Below are 15,954 nucleotides of genomic sequence, written 5' to 3'. Positions count from 1 at the left end.
CTCGATCTGGCAGTGGAGGTACAGGCCCCAGCTTCATTCTACATGCCCCATGGTGGTGTACGGGGCACCAGTCTTCGCGGTGCTCTCTGAATCGGGGGTTGAGGTCTTCAGGGGTGGCCGTCCCTATGCTGAGCTATCCTGCTCCCATTTCCTGACGCCGACCTCGGAGTGCAAAGCTCTGGGGCCCGGTGTCCCCTCTTCACACAGTATCGACAAAACAGCTGCGGGGCTGCTCTGCGGGGGTTACTGCACGAGCTGGCTCCTCTTCCCCCTCACTGGACTCCTCTGTCGCTGCCTCGGTAAGCCAGCAGGGCACACTCCATCTGCTGGTGCTGCCAGCCCCACCGAACACGGCCAGCTGTAAGTGGGGCTGCAGCTTTTCGGGTAAGAGGGCCTTGAGAAAGGCCTGGAGAGCCATTTCCAGCTGCGTCTCCCGGGGGAATGCTGGGTATCCTCGGCAGGTGAGGAAGAAGACATCAGCTACGACCGAGCCCACTTGCTTTCCCAGTCAGCGCCGCCACAGGGTCAGCCTCTCCTGTATCAGGTCCGGTGCCTCCTCCACCCCGAAGCGTAGCTGGAGAGCGTTGCATAGTCAACCCCCCTCCTTCTCTGGGAAATCCAGGAGCACCTGGCAGGCTGCTCTTTCCAGCGCCGCCGCCAGCTCCGTCTCGGCCCGCAAGCTGGAACTGTGCCTCATACGTCTCCCATGACGCTTCCCCATCAAAGCGACTGGGTTGTACCCACACCGGAAGGTGCAGGAACAGCTGGCCAGCCCCTGAGGAAAGCGCATCCCCTCTCTGCAGTGTCTGCTGGACAGGAGTAGTGGGGATTCACTCCGCTTCCCCAGGCGGGGCCACTACTGGGCAGCCCTTGCAAGGGCTGTGGCCAACCGTTGCACCCAGGAGTTGCTCAGGCTCCAGGTGTTCGCTGATGCTGGGTCCGGTCTCTTTTAGGGTCTGCTGGCGCTTGACAGAGTCTGCTTACATCTGCCACGGGTTGTCCATCCTGCTCGCTTCTGACACCAATTGTAACGACTACAGGTTCACTCAGGATAAAGGACAAGAGGAGATGGTGTAGGCACACAAGCACCTACTTTTATTTTTTTTTCACAATAAAAACCAAAAACTAGGATTTACACACACACATTAGGGGACTGATGGTACACATACACAGGTTAGGGTGGTAACTCTTTAACGGACTCTACACAATTAACTTATGGAACACTAAACTTCAGAGAACACTTTAGTTAACACATGTCTATTTAAATAGCAGGATCATTTGCTGGTCATCTTACGACAATTCCCGGCTACAGCTCCCAGCCAGTGCTGTGATATCCTCAGTAACTGGGAGCACTTCCTCCTCACCACCGGGCGAGGCTGCCACAATAATAACTATTGCAGTACTGTTATGTACTGTACACTAATAATTCAAGGTACTGTGATTGTTTCACTTGATCCAGCAGCATGAATGAATAGCTCTTATATTTACTGGGGGGTTGTGCATTGTAGGTTTAGGACTAAACCGGGGCATTCTTTTGCTCTTCAGCCTGCTTACCACTACAGAAACCCTGAGTAAGTTCTGGCCCTATAGAACACTTACTTTTGTGAAGGTTTGAATAAAACAAAGGTTATCTGATTAGCATTGTTTTGCAATGCATTCGTTTTGCATCCAACTGCGTTTTGCAATGCGATGAAACCAAGCACTGTGTGCAAATAATTGTTAGAGTTCATACATCACTGTTTTGAATATATGTCAGTTTTACTAATAGATGACCTTCATTGTAATTATTTTTCCCGGTTATTTTTAATGTCGTTGAGTCGTGTTTTTAACGTAGTCTAAATGGTTGTTCACGAAAGACGACTAGTTATAGCTTTCATTATTCTGAATATTACGAATGGTGTATTCTTTGCTCATAATTCTCCATTACTAATTAACTTTTGAGTCTTTAACAACCTGACATTTACATTTATGAAGGGGATAGGACTTCCATCCTTCCCTCTTCGGAGAGTAGAGCAGCTTATGCGCCAGCTCTGTCGCCTTTGCTTTTCCTTTTGCATGGGTGGGAGGAGCCGGTTTCCTGCGATTGTCTGTCTCTTTTTTTTTCTCTGAAGTTGCATATTCAAAACCTTAGCCTTTTCACTGAGCAGCCAGTGTTTGTGCTGCTAACCAGCAGATCAGCAGTCAGATTTGTTCTTGCTACGCCACACGGAGACTGCGTTTGTGTTGCTTTCCTTCCTGGCTAGGAGCTCTCCTTCACTGCGTTTTTCTCCAGGCTTCAAAGATGACAGGGGAAAGGATTGTTTGGCATAGTAAGCTGGTAGGTGACTGTTAGCCCTCCCTTCAGTGTGTGTCTCTTCTTAGTGTTTCTGGTTCGTGTCAACACTCTTTTCCTGAGAAAAGCCAAGAGAGAGTGAAGCAAAGCCAGACGTTTAGATGACTGCGTAACCAGTGAAAGAGTATACCAAATACTGGAGCAATTCAAAGCATATTTCGGTTCTGATAATATACGAGGAAAATAATCATATATTATGTACTATATATACGATATATAGCATGTACTATAAAAATGCCAAGCATTGCTTGATTACCTGAAGACAGACTTACATTTACTGAACTTTTTCTTTCATTCTGTAATGCATTCTGTCGATAATTTTCTAGATTTTGGGTGTCTATAGGACTGGTAACAATGTAAATTATTTTTTGGGTTGGTTTGCAATGTCTTTTTCCTTAGCGATGTTTAATGTTTAGCACTTCTAAATGTTAACATTTAACTGCACGAAAATAGAATTATAGTAACTTGTTCACGTTTATAAATAATAACTGAAAAAAACTGCTGGGTGTAGGTGGGTTTTAAGGCAAATGCACGGCTTTATCATGAGACGAGGTGATTGTGTTGGTGTAGATTTTCTGTAATCGCCTGTACGCCCAGATGTGTTCCACCTTTGTGCCTCTGAGAAATTGTAGTATCAAAGCTACGGTTTTTGAAAATGATGTCGCTGGTGTTTTGTTCACTTCATTATAAAGGTAATGGCAAAGGATACATATATTTATTTCCTCCCAGAAAAGACTTGCAGATTTCTGTCAGTGATTACACCGATGTAAAGTAAATTATATAAACATACAGTATCAGTGTTTTCGTGTGACAATTACAATAATGGCTGTATGATATTGTGAACATTTTATATTTAGCATTCACTCTTGACGCGGTCTCGGTTTTCATATTTTTCCTTTTAAAACACCCTTTAGATTTTATGTAATTAATTTTTATTTAATAATCGAATAACGTTATAAGACGGCAATGATCTTGTTAACATTTGTGGTAAAATAAATTGGTTCATTTTGTTCCCGTAACAAGTTTCTGGAGGTTAAGTGTTTAATTGTTAAGGACTTTAATAAAGATTAAACATTAAGAAAAATCAGTACTTGAATTAGTTCATCATGATCAACTTGAGATCGAAACATTTTAAACGAGTGACATACTAAAACGAATAACAAAATTGAATGACCATAGACTATAATGGGGAAAAAATAATTTAATAGGCTATAAGCCTTAACAGAAATAAAACCATGATTATCTTTGCTATTAAGTATTCCAATACTTAGAAAATCCTAACTAAATAAAAAATTGATTGATTGATTGTTCTTTTCTAATGAATGACAAGGGAAACAAAAAAACATGAAAAAGTTAACCTTTTGAATAAAAAAATCATATACAGAAAAAAATAATATTCTTACTCAAATTGCATGTTCATAAATATATTTTCTATGAAATATCCTAATGTAGAAATAGTTATTTTCTATGGAATGATGGGTATTTAAAAAATATGTGTAAATGGAGATGGAAACAATGCTGAAAATATCTGGAACCATCCAGATTCTGAATTCCATTAATATTAATTTTTTGAAACAAATGTTTCTTGAATAAGAAGACCTTTATTTTTTATTTAAAAATTTAAAGCTATTAATGACATAATGGTTACTACCGAGTGCCTGTTTTTTTCTGTGCAATAAATTATTCCAACAAGGAAGATAAAGGTCTGTCCAAATAATAAGACTTATATAACAAAAGACATTAACATGCCACAAATATGAGGAAGCTTGCTTTTAAGAATAAAGATGTTGATGAAATAAAACAAGACTAAAAAATAACAAATGGAGAATCTTAGGCAAAGCACGCATTTAAGCAGCATTTGGAGGATGTTTTTTTTTTAAAGCTAATAGCTGTAGAAGACTCTGGGAAAGAGTATGGCAGGAATGTCTGCACTCAGGAAGCTGATTGTGAATAGTAAGTTATGAATGCTTTTCTGTCAGGGTGTCTCGGAGCAGGTAGTTGTCCGAGGATCCTATGCATAGCTGTGAGCTCTGCCGGTTTAAGAGGTAAACAATCCAAAATCGTAATCCAAAAAGTGAGATCAAAAGGGAAAAGTCAAATCCAAAAGCCGAGTAAGCCAACAAGAAAATACCGTGCACTAGAAAACTTAAGAGGCCTTACAATAGTGAGCGGGGTTTGGTGAAGGAACTTTAAATACTGAAGGGAGAGGAACATGGTTGTGTAATGGGTTCAGGAGTGAGAATCTGTGGAATCTGGTGCCTGTGAGAATGTGATTGGTTCAGTTAGGAGTGAGAGCATGAAACAGTGCGTTTGGGAATGTAGTGGGGTTTGCGAGGGCGAGTGCGGGATGTGACAGTATCCCCTTTTAGGGTCGGCTCCTGATGACCCCATTGAGCGTTCATGGAAGAAGTCATCAATGAGGCCATGATCCAAAATATCTCCCTCGTAAACCCATGAACGCTCCTCAGGGCTATAGCCCTCCCAGTCGACAAGAAACTGCCCTCGGCCCCGGAGCCAGTGGGTATCCAGGATCTTGTTAACTGTGTAAGAACGTAGGCCGTCAATGATTTGTGGAGGAGGTCGAGGTTGGGAGAGGGGAGATCTGTGGTAGGGTTTCAAGAGAGAAACGTGGAAGGAGGGATGCACCCTGACAGTTGGAGGGAGGGCAAGACGATAGGTGACAGGGGTGATCTGGGAAAGGATGTGGAAGGGTCCAATATAACGGGGTCCCAAATAATGTGAAGGTTGCCTAAGGGGTAAATTCCTGGTAGATAACCAGACGAATTGTCCTTGTCGTAATCTGGGCACAGGTCATCGATGATGATCAGCGGTGGTCTTCTGTCTCAGAGAGCATTTCAGAAAGGAGGATCTGGCATGCCTCCAGATCTATTTTAGAGAGGTAAGGCGGGTTTGGAGGGAAGGAATATCCGAGTAGGGAACAGAATCTGAGAGAAGGGAGGGTTGGTATCCCAGGAAACAGTAGAAGGGGGACATTCCAGTCGTGGAGGAGGAGAGTGAATTATGTGCATACTCCGCCCATGGGAGAAGAGAGGTCCAGTCATCTTGTGAAGCCAATATGTAAGTTCGGAGGTAAGTGAGGAAGTCTTGGTTGGTTCTTTCTTTCAGGCCATTGGCTTCAGGGTGATAGCCGAATGTAAGAGATGTGGAAGTCCCTAGAGATTTCCAAAAAGCTCTCCAAAATCTAGAAATGAATTGAGGTCGCCGATCCGATACTATGTCTGCAGCAATACCATGAAGTCTGAAGATGTGAAGAACAAAGAGATCAGCCATCTTGTGAGCGGATGGAAGAGCAGGAAGGGGAATGAAATGCGCTGACATGGAGAATCTGTCTACCACAACCTTGTAGTCTTTCCTTAACTCCTAGGGAGATCCGTCAGAAAATCCACCGAGATGTGGGACCACGGTCTTCTAGGAATCGTAAGTGGCTGAAGTAGACCGGCCTTCTTGAGATGAGAGGATTTTGCACTGGGACAGATGGAACAAGCCTGCACGAACCCAATAACGTCGGTCTTCATAGAAGGCCACCAGAAATATCTAGAGATTAATTCCAGGGTGCATTTGACACCTGGGTGACCTACAAAACGCAAGTCATGACCCCAGTGGAGAACCATAGATCAAACTGAGTCTGGAACAAAAGTCTGTCCAGACGGCACTGGGGAGGAACGCTTTGGTTCATAAGTGCATGTTTGATCTGGTCCTCCAGATCCCATCTAATTGCAGAAATGAACTTCTCAGGGGGTATAACAGGTTCAGGAGGATCTACAAAGTCAGATGGATCATGGAGACGAGATAGGGTGTCAGCCTTTACATTCTTGGACCCTGGTGTATAAGTAATGAAGAAGTGGAATCTCGAGAAGAAAAGCGACCAGCAAGCCTGGCGTGGGTTTAACCGTTTGGCAGCCTGCAAATATGGTTTGTGAGGATAGTGAGAGGGTGTAGGGCCCCCTCCAATGTCGCCATTCCTCCAGGGCGAGTTTGATAGCCAGGAGTTCCCTGTCTCTGACATCGTAATTTACTTCAGCCCGAGACAGCTTCTCGGAAAAAAAGGTGCAGGGGTGGGGAATACCCTTCTCTCTGTGACGTTGGGATAGTTCGACACCGACAGCATTGGCTGATACATCTACCTCCAGAACAAAGGGGAGGTCTGGATCTGGATGACAGAGCAGAGGAGCTGTAGTTAAAAGTTTCTTGAGGTGAACAAATGCTCGGTCTGCTTCAGAGTCCCATTTGCCTCAGTTAGTGCTTTTTTGAGTCAAGGCAGTAATCGGGGAGACGATAGAGTTGAATTCCTTATAAAATGGCGATAAAAATGAGCAAATCCCAGGAAATGCTGAATTTGTTTTAAATTCCGGGGAGTAGGTTAGTTCTGAATGGAGTCGGTCTTGGTAGGGTCAATCTCAATGCCCATTGGTGAGATGATGTAAACAAGGAAGTGAATTCTGGAAACATGGAAAGTACATTTGTCCAGTTTTGCGTAGAGTGTGTTCTTTATCAAACGGTGAAGTACCTCACCCACATGGGAGATGTGATCCTGAAGACTGCTGGAAAAAATGAGAATGTTATCCAAATACACCAGGACAAATTTGTGTAGGACATCCCTAAAAACGTCATTCATGAAGCCCTGAAAGTCAGCAGGAGCAATTGCCAACCCAAAAGGGATTACCTGGTACTCATAGTGACCATGGGTTGTTATGAACACCGTTTTCCATTCGTCACCCACTCGAATGCGGATTAGGTTGGAAGCTCCGCGGAGATCCAATTTGGAAAAAATAGTGGCACCTCGGAGTGATTCCAGAGCTGACGAGATTAAAGGAAGGGGGTAATTATTCTTGATTGTTATATTATTTAGAGCGCGATAGTCAATGCAGGGCCTGAGGGACCCATCTTTCTTTTTAAAAAAAAGAAACCAGCGCAGACAGGTGAGGAAGAGGGGAGAATGAAGCCAGAGCTTAAAGATTCCTGAATGTAATTCTACATAACCTGCGTCTCTTCATGGGAGAGGGAATAGATATGACCCTTGGGAGGAAGAACTCCTGGAATTAAATCTATGGGGCAATAGTAAGGGTGGTGAGGAGGGAGGGATAGAGCCTTGTGTTTACTAAATGCCAGGTGTAGATCGGAGTAGCGAAAAGGTATTTTGGAGAGATTATTGTGAGGAATATAGGAAACGGAAAGTTTCCGGTGGAGTACTCAACAATGTGAAAGACTGTGAGCTCCCCAGAAACCAAGAACCACTGGGTGAGAACGGGATTGGATGATAAGGAACTGAATAGCTTCCTGGTGGGTGGCACCAATACGGAGATTGAGAGGAGGTATCTGCCATTTCACCCAACTTGGGGAGAGGGAGGATCCATCAAGCATGAGCAGACGAATAGGAGGCGTAATAGAGGAATGTTGTGAGAAGAGGAGAGTCCGGAGTCCAGGAAATTCCCCTTGGATCCCGAATCAACAAAAACAGAGAGAGGAATTTGCTCTTTGTTCCATGAAAGATCAGCTGGGAGAAAAAGCCCCGATCCAGACGAGGAAGATGAAGTAACACTGACCCTGGCTATGGGTGGAGAGGTGCAGGGTGGACCTCTGGGGCAGGAGGCCCGGAGGTGATCACGGGAACCACAGTAAAGATAGTGCCCCTTGTTGATTCGGCAGCTTTTCTCCTCAGAGGGAGATCCAGAAAGGGAGAGGGAATAGGAGGGGGTTCGATTATTCGATTTACATTGTGAAGCCTGATCTCAAGTTCAAAAACCCGTGCAATGAAAGCCTCAAGTGATGGGAAGTCCAGGGGTTGATGCATAATAAGATCCTTAAATTTATCTGATAATCCAAGGCAGAACTGGTGAATAAGGGCCTCGTGACTCCAGCGGACTAGAGCAGCCAGGAAGCGGAACTCACTTGATGTAGTCCTGAAGGGAATGGGACCCTTGAGTAAGGGAATTGAGGCATGCAACTGTAAGGTGATGCGAGTGAAGTTTCCCAAAGATTGAAAAAGTGAAATCCAAAAACCGAGAAAGCCAACAAGAAAATAACGTGCACTAGAAAACTCTAAGAGGCTTTACAATAGTGAGCAGGGTTTGGTGTGTGAGGAAACTTTAAATACTGAAGGGAGAGAAACGTGGTTGGATAATGGGTTCAGGAGTGAGAATCTGTGGAATCTGGTGCCTGTGAGAATGTGATGGGTTCAGTTAGGAGTGAGAGCGTGAAACAGTGGGTTTGGGAATGTAATGTGGTTTGCAAAGGCGAATGCGAGACGTGTAATTTTCAAGATGCAACTATTTGCAAGACAACTGGTCCAGATAATATAAGCGTATTTATTTTGAAATGCTTTGCATAGTAATTCACTCCAGTACAGCAACCAATTTTCAGTGTGTGTAGACAAGCATAATATGCTTGAAGTTTGAAAAACTTCCAATATTATACTTCTTCCTAAGAAACCTTTTCTGATTGATTACAAAGACTATAGGCCAGTTGCTCTTGTAGCAGATTTAATTAAATCATTGAAGAAGATTTAATGAAAAGTTAATGTTAGAAAAGTTAATGTTAGCCCCCTCCAGCTATGTAATGCTAGATTAATTAGCTACAGATGCAGCCATTCAAAATGGGTGGGGTATTTCGCGGTATAAAAGTATCCGGCATCAACTTGTAAAACCGCCAGGAGGAGCCAATAAAGCTTAACCTCTCATGTACAGCATTTGAGCTTTTAAATTTAAACTGTGTATTACAGCATGTTAATCATCAGTCATTAAAAACTTGGTATATTTTATGAAAGCAAGATTGCTCAGTTGGACAAAAGTACACAACCTACCTTTATCAGAAATATTTATGCATCAAAGCCTTTACCGAAGATATTACTAATAGTATTAATAATGAATGACTTTGGACAAGCTGTAAACTCAAAGTATACTTTCTTTAGCACATTTGTACAAGCACTTGGAATCTGTCCAAGCCCTACTTTGTCAGGCATTTTCTTTTACTGTAACGGACATAAAAACTCCATTGCTTTTAACAGGGCGTTTCATAATTTCTAACTACGAAAATTATTTAAACTGCAACACTTATCATTCAACTAGAGCTCAAAATATCACAAGGATCCTCAAGAGCACAGCAAAGACTGTATTAAAAGATACTTGTATCAGATACATGAGAATCCAGGCTTTTTTATCAACGCTTTCTTTTCCGTATACCAGATATTATGGAACCACTTCAGAAGGGTGTCAGCCAGTCAGATTCCAGGAATCGGTACTTTAAAGAAAAAATACACACCGGTATTCCATTTCTCCCTAAACATTTTAAGCATCGAGATGCCACTTTTAAAGGTGATATGTAAAATACATTTTAGAAAAGTGTAATCTATACTAAAAAGATTTAAATCAAAACGCAATTTAAATCAATATAAATGTTTATATTGAAACGCATAGGTGACTATTCATTGTTATTAAAATGACTTAAATTCGATCATGTTGTGATATTTAGAAATATAAATTTGTTTGGTGCGAGTTAGGTTTTATTTAATCTCTGACCCAGGGAAAAGTTTTATTTTTTCAAAGAAATGGCCACTTGTTAAAAAAAAAAGTCATGGCTTTAGCTGGATTCGAACACTCACCATGTGACATAGGAGTCAGGAACCTAACCCACAGCACCACCAGAAGGTCACATGCGAAGTGCTGAAAAACCACTACAGAGACATTATCAACAGACAATGTACAGCTTGTACTATTCTTGGGTTGCGGTACATGAATATAATTGTATTGTTATTAATTTCTTTAGATACGCGATTCCATATTATATTCCCTTTTAATCAAATTCTAAAAGTATGCTTGTTGACTCCGGTATCACGTTAGTTAAAGACTTCAATGCTTAAAATGTTTAGGGAGAAATGGAATACTGGTGTGTATTTTTTCTTTAAAGTACCGCGACCAGCCATATACTGTATATTTATGTTCCAAAATTAATATCGTTTATGGCCTTCACGTGTGTCACAGTATGCTCCAATTCTTTTTGTGCTCAGCTACTAAGATTTCCCTTCAGTGGTAAAATTCCATATAAATATTCAATACTAAAACGGGCACAGTAAAGACATTTACTGTAAATCTTTCTACGACCGACCAATGGACCACGAGTGCCCGTCGGTCAGCCAATCACGTACCGCGGTATTTTGCATCATCGCACGTCACGATGCGCAAGGCCGTAGCCATTTACCTCTGGTATGTGTCTGTACCGCACACTTTGAATGGCTGCATCTGTATCTTACCAAATATCTTATTGTTGTATTATACTGAACAAAATAATATTTGACCACAATAACTAGTTTGATTTTATGGAATTAATCAAAGATGCAGGTTATGATAAAAAATGAATGTTGATTTGAATTTTTATAACAAATCTGGGTTGAGTTTCCCAAAAACGATGAATCTTAGAGACTTTCGAGACACTTTATGATGTTCATACTTAACATACGTGCTACTTTTTCGTACGTTTCCCAAAACCCCTCTTAAATGGTCCTTTTACGAGCAGGTATGAAGTACTTCTTTGTTAACCCCGCCTCCGATGTCGCTTAGCAAAAAGCATAACAGGTAGATTGAAAAACAATCGATTGACAATACTTTAATTATACTGTGTCTGTTTTGGTCCTTCAGTGGAATGAAATAAAGTTGTGAAAAGGAATATGAAGTAAACATGACATCATAATTTAACAACCATTTAAGCGAAAGCATATACATAGGCACAAAATGGGACACTTATTGTTTCTAAGAGAAAGTAAAATAAATGACTGACATTTCGTAAAAAAAACAAGAATGACTGCATGGACAGTATTTGGGTCCTGCACGACTTTTCATTTAAAGCAATATTTTCTGGGCGCGCCGCCATTGTCGGTGTTTCAGGAGAAAATACTGTTGTTATTATTGTTATTGGGTGTATAGGACCTATAATCAAATTTAACAACAAGTAGGTCTAAGCTTTACTATCAACAATCACGACAGAACATAAAAAGGTATTCGAACTTTAAATATTGTATTGACCGAGGGTTTCAGTACGGAATGGAGCAGGCGTGGGACTCAGGGAATGGGGTTGAACAACACATTTAATAACCAGAAACGGGGAAAGGTACAAGCACAGGGGTTACAACGCTGCACCTACACTAATTCACACACACACACAAAAAGGGAGGTCTCCCAGCCTCTGTCCCACTATATACAGTCCCGTACTCCTGCACCCAGGCACTGTTCTCAGCCTGCCTTGCGTGTGCATGGCTTAAGCATCTTGCATGGCACTACATTATAAATACATAATAGGCCCAATGATTTAACTTAATGCATTACAGCATTTCATCATGAAAATCATATCATCTAGTCAAGTATAAAATTGATTGGGGTTCTCTGGGCATGTGTCCTCGCCGCTCCCATACAAATACAAGTAGAGGAGAAAATACAGATAAAAGAAAGAATTCATAAACAGAACACAAAACAATTAACTGCCTGCGGTAATGAGGTCAATATTTATGTGACCAAGTTATATTTTTACATATATCAAATGCTTTCATTGCTTTAGCATTTTTCACATTCTTTATGGAATTTAAATAAAATTTAAACTACACCTTAAAAGTACTAAAAGAGGGAGTATTATTGAACCATTTGACTTATGAATATGAAATTTACCCAGGATGACCAATAAATCCATTGCTGTATAAATAAATGTTCTTTTTCAAAATTTCCTCTTACATAGTACTACAAATCTAAAAATCCTTAAAATAAAATCTTAGTATTCTAAATTTCCAGAGAATTGTCATGACGTGAATTTAATGTGCTCTGGTGATCTCTGTCGTGGAGGTTGGCGCAGGAGATAGCCAGTTTAAGAAGCACTTAGTGATTAATGAGTGGGTTGGGGAGCACGTAGATTATGAAGAATTTAATGTGCTACTTTAGTTACGATGGATTTTGGGAAACACTCGTAAATTAACGATAGATCTTAAAATCGAGTTTCCAATGTTCTTTGTGCTACAATGCTTTCAGGAAACTCACCCCTGAAATCATTAATAACAATTTAATTAATTAATTACACTATCTTATCTTGCTTTAACTTCACCACCACATCCAATACAGAAAACAATAAGAAAGCTCTTCAATGAGCTTCAACCAGTATTTTTAAAATAAAAACAAAAACAGAAACACTCTGAACTCATGCAAATTCAGTCACTGGTTCTTTAATATCCAGTTTTCTACCTATTTCGTGCTCTGTTTACCTTGTGGCAAGTCCAGCAAGTCTATCTTGCTACAATGTTGAACAGTTAAAAGAATGCATAGAGCTCTAAACATGTTTAGAATACTGTGAGTTTATTTTCACAAACTTCAGATGTTCTTTGGCACTGGAATCCAAGATCAGAGCAAGGTCCAATCACCATGTGAATCTTCTTCCTTCCGTTAACTCCCTCTCATTCTCTCTCCTTTGTCTTTCTATGCTGTATTGTGTGTGTTTAGTGTTTATTATTTATTATTTTTAAGCAGAGTAAAACATTATTTTGGATCTTCTATGTATCATAGCACTTCTAGAGATAAACAGCTCAGCTTCTACTCATTGTTTTTTAATTTTATGATCTTGTAACATTATTATCAAATGTATCTTGATAATAAAAATAAAAATACATATCTTCTGGACCTTATTTCATACAGATGCAGCCATTCAAACTGACCCGTCCCGCATGCAACTACCCACAAGCCACTGCGGAGTAACTCGGTACGTGATTGGCTACCCAAAATGACTGACGGGGTACTGGTGGTGCATTGGTCGTTAGTGAAAAGATTTAATCATCTCTTTACTCTGCACGTTTTAATCCTCTTAGTTTTGAGTATTTATATGGAATTTTACAACTTAAGGGAAATTTTAGTAGCTGAGCATAAAAAGAAGAGGAGCATCTGATGGTCATAAACGATATTCATTTATGAACATAAACATATTATGTAAACTGTATATGGCTGGTATTGGTATTTTAAAATAAAAATACACACTAGTATTCCATTTTTTCCCTAAACATTTTAAGCATCAAAGTCTTACACGTGGTTATTTTGGAAACATTTTTATGTGCTCATTCTGACCATATTAAGTTTATATACTTTGTGAAAATTGATAATGTTTTAACTTTTTCTGTGAATTCACTCGTTATCGGCATAAACAAAAGCATACTTTTAGAATCTGATTAATAGGGAATATAATATGGAATTGCGTATCTAAAGAAATTAATAACGATATAATTCTATTCATATACTGTAGCTTAAATCCTGCTAAACTAAAAATTAGACACAAGAAGAGTATTATTAGACAATGTTGTGAGGCTCTGGTAAAATTTCTCCATAAACTGAAGAGTTAAAGAGGAGACAAGTTGTGTATTGCCTCTTTTTACAATTGTAAAAAGGAACATCCCAATGTTAATGTGTGATGAAAGATATTATTGATAATGTAGCGCTTTCGGGCTTGCGTGGTTTTTGCGCCTTACACCCTGCGGGACAGCTGTGTACATACACCTGTTCACAATGTGAAAAATACTGCTCAATACAAGTTCGTGTGAACACCCCACATAGGTGATATTCAGAGATATTGTAGTATTTTCGGCGATGATGGGCACAGCGATTTAGACACTACTCTTCTTGTGTCTAATTTTGAGTTTAGCAGGATTTGTCCAAAAAGCACATTGTTTAATGGGAATGACATTACCCACGTCTATTATCACTGTACAACACCAACTACTTTCAGGTTGTGCCGAAAAATAAAGCACCGTTTTTTCATTCAACAAGTGTCTGAGTCACTGTGTCCATCCTTGCCGAACCAGAAAATGCCCAATATTATAAATGGCTGGGCAAACAAAAAAGTTTTTAATTTTTATAAAATAAATAAGTAATGAGATATAATGATGTGTTCCTGCTTAACTTAGACATTGCATGATTTTAAAAACTTTTGATACAGGTTTTGATAGTTAATAACCACTTTTTGTGCACGATAAACGGGTGATCTTTCTTCCTCGTGGTCAGCCTAGAATCTTTGTGTATGCTGTAAGTTTAACTTTTTTCTCTTTTCTCATCTGCTGCGATTCGGGCACAGAAGGGTTAAAAAAAAGTCAGACAGGGAGGGGGAGGGGTGAAACTGTTACCTGTCCTGGATAAAGTGGTTGGAAAATAAGTCGATTTCCACCTGTGAAAAGTGTTCAAATTTTAATGCAGGCACAGCCTGTAATGTCTGACATATGCGTTAAATATATTGTGTCTAATTTTTAGTTAAGCAGGATTTGAGCTACAGACCATAAAAAACAGGATTCACTTTTTTCACATATTAAATATTCATATATTAAACTTAATGTGTTCAGAAGGAGCATGTAAAAATGTTTCCGAAACATATAAGACTTTGATGCTTAAAATGTTTAGGAAGAAAGTGGAATACTGGTGTGTATTTTTTCTTTAAACTACCTATACCAGCCATATACAGTTTGTAATGTGGGGATTTTTATATTTATGTGTTTAACTAGTTGTTACAATAGTGACAAAGGCTAAACTTTTAGCTTCAGTATGCCGTATGGCCAGCATTACATACAGATGCAGCCATTCAAAATGGGTGGGGTATTTTGCGCTATACTGTGGTGGGCGTGTCGCATCAAAACGCGTTATCACGCGGGGTTTCGCGTCATTTGACAGCATGCCGGAAATTATCCGGAATCACCTTGTAAAACCGCCAGGAGGAGCTAATAAAGCTTAACCTCTCATGTACAGCATTTGAGCTTTTAAATTTAAACTGTGTATTACAGCATGTTAATCATCAGTCATTAAAAAGTTGGTATATTTTATGAATGCAAGATTGCTCAGTTGGACAAAAGTAACCAACCTACCTTTATCATAAATGTTTTAATTATGCAGAAATATTTTATGCATCAAAGCCTTTACCAAAGATATTATTAATAGTATATAGTAATAGTGGACAAGCTGTAAACTCAAAGTATTATGCTGGCTCCACATTCTTTCTAACCGTCATTTTAAACGAAAATACTTTTATTTATTTTTTTGACAAACACCACAGCATTACGTTGATCTAACTAACGAGGACAGGACATTAGCTAGCCAATACGATAAAGGAATGACTTTTTTTGCTAATTTCTTTAGCACATTTGTACAAGCACTTGGAATCTGTCCAAGCCCTACTTTGTCAGGCATTCTCTTTTACTATAACGGACATAAAAACTCCCTTGCTTTTAACAGAGCGTTTCATAATTTCTAACGAAAATTATTTAAACTGTGACACTTATCATTCAACCAGAGCTCAAAATATCACAAGGATCCTCAAGAGCACAACAAAGACTGTATTAAAAGATACTTGTATCAGATACATGAGAATCCAGGCTTTTTTATCTACGCTTTCTTTTCCGTATACCAGATATTCAGAAGGGTGTCAGCCAGTCAGATTCCAGGAATCGGTACTTTAAAGAAAAAATACACACCAGTATTCCATTTCTCTCTAAACATTTTAAGCATCGTAGTCTTTAACTAACATGTTAAATAGGGTGTAAAAAAGTGGTAGTTTTAAGCTTTTCTGCTAATATAATATGGAATCGCGTATCTAAAGAAATGAAT

General features: G+C 39.9%; 1 protein-coding gene across 4 annotated transcripts in view; it reads left to right on the top strand.

Annotated features, from left to right (window-relative positions):
• The first annotated feature begins 2,031 nt into the window (after window positions 1-2,031).
• mid2 (midline 2) overlaps window positions 2,032-15,954 on the top strand; it is a 508,198-nt gene continuing 494,275 nt past the window's right edge. For 3 of the 4 annotated variants that reach the window (XM_069193421.1, XM_015351122.2, XM_015351120.2), the window contains exon 1: window positions 2,032-2,317. The gene's annotated coding sequence lies outside the window, so the exon portion shown is untranslated. Of the gene's footprint in view, window positions 2,322-15,954 lie in introns of all 4 variants that reach the window. The other variant, XM_069193420.1, reaches the window with a different exon arrangement.

This window comes from Lepisosteus oculatus, chromosome 8, assembly GCF_040954835.1.
Source record: "Lepisosteus oculatus isolate fLepOcu1 chromosome 8, fLepOcu1.hap2, whole genome shotgun sequence".
Lineage (NCBI taxonomy): Eukaryota > Metazoa > Chordata > Actinopteri > Semionotiformes > Lepisosteidae > Lepisosteus > Lepisosteus oculatus.
This window is presented reverse-complemented; position numbering and strand designations above follow the sequence as displayed.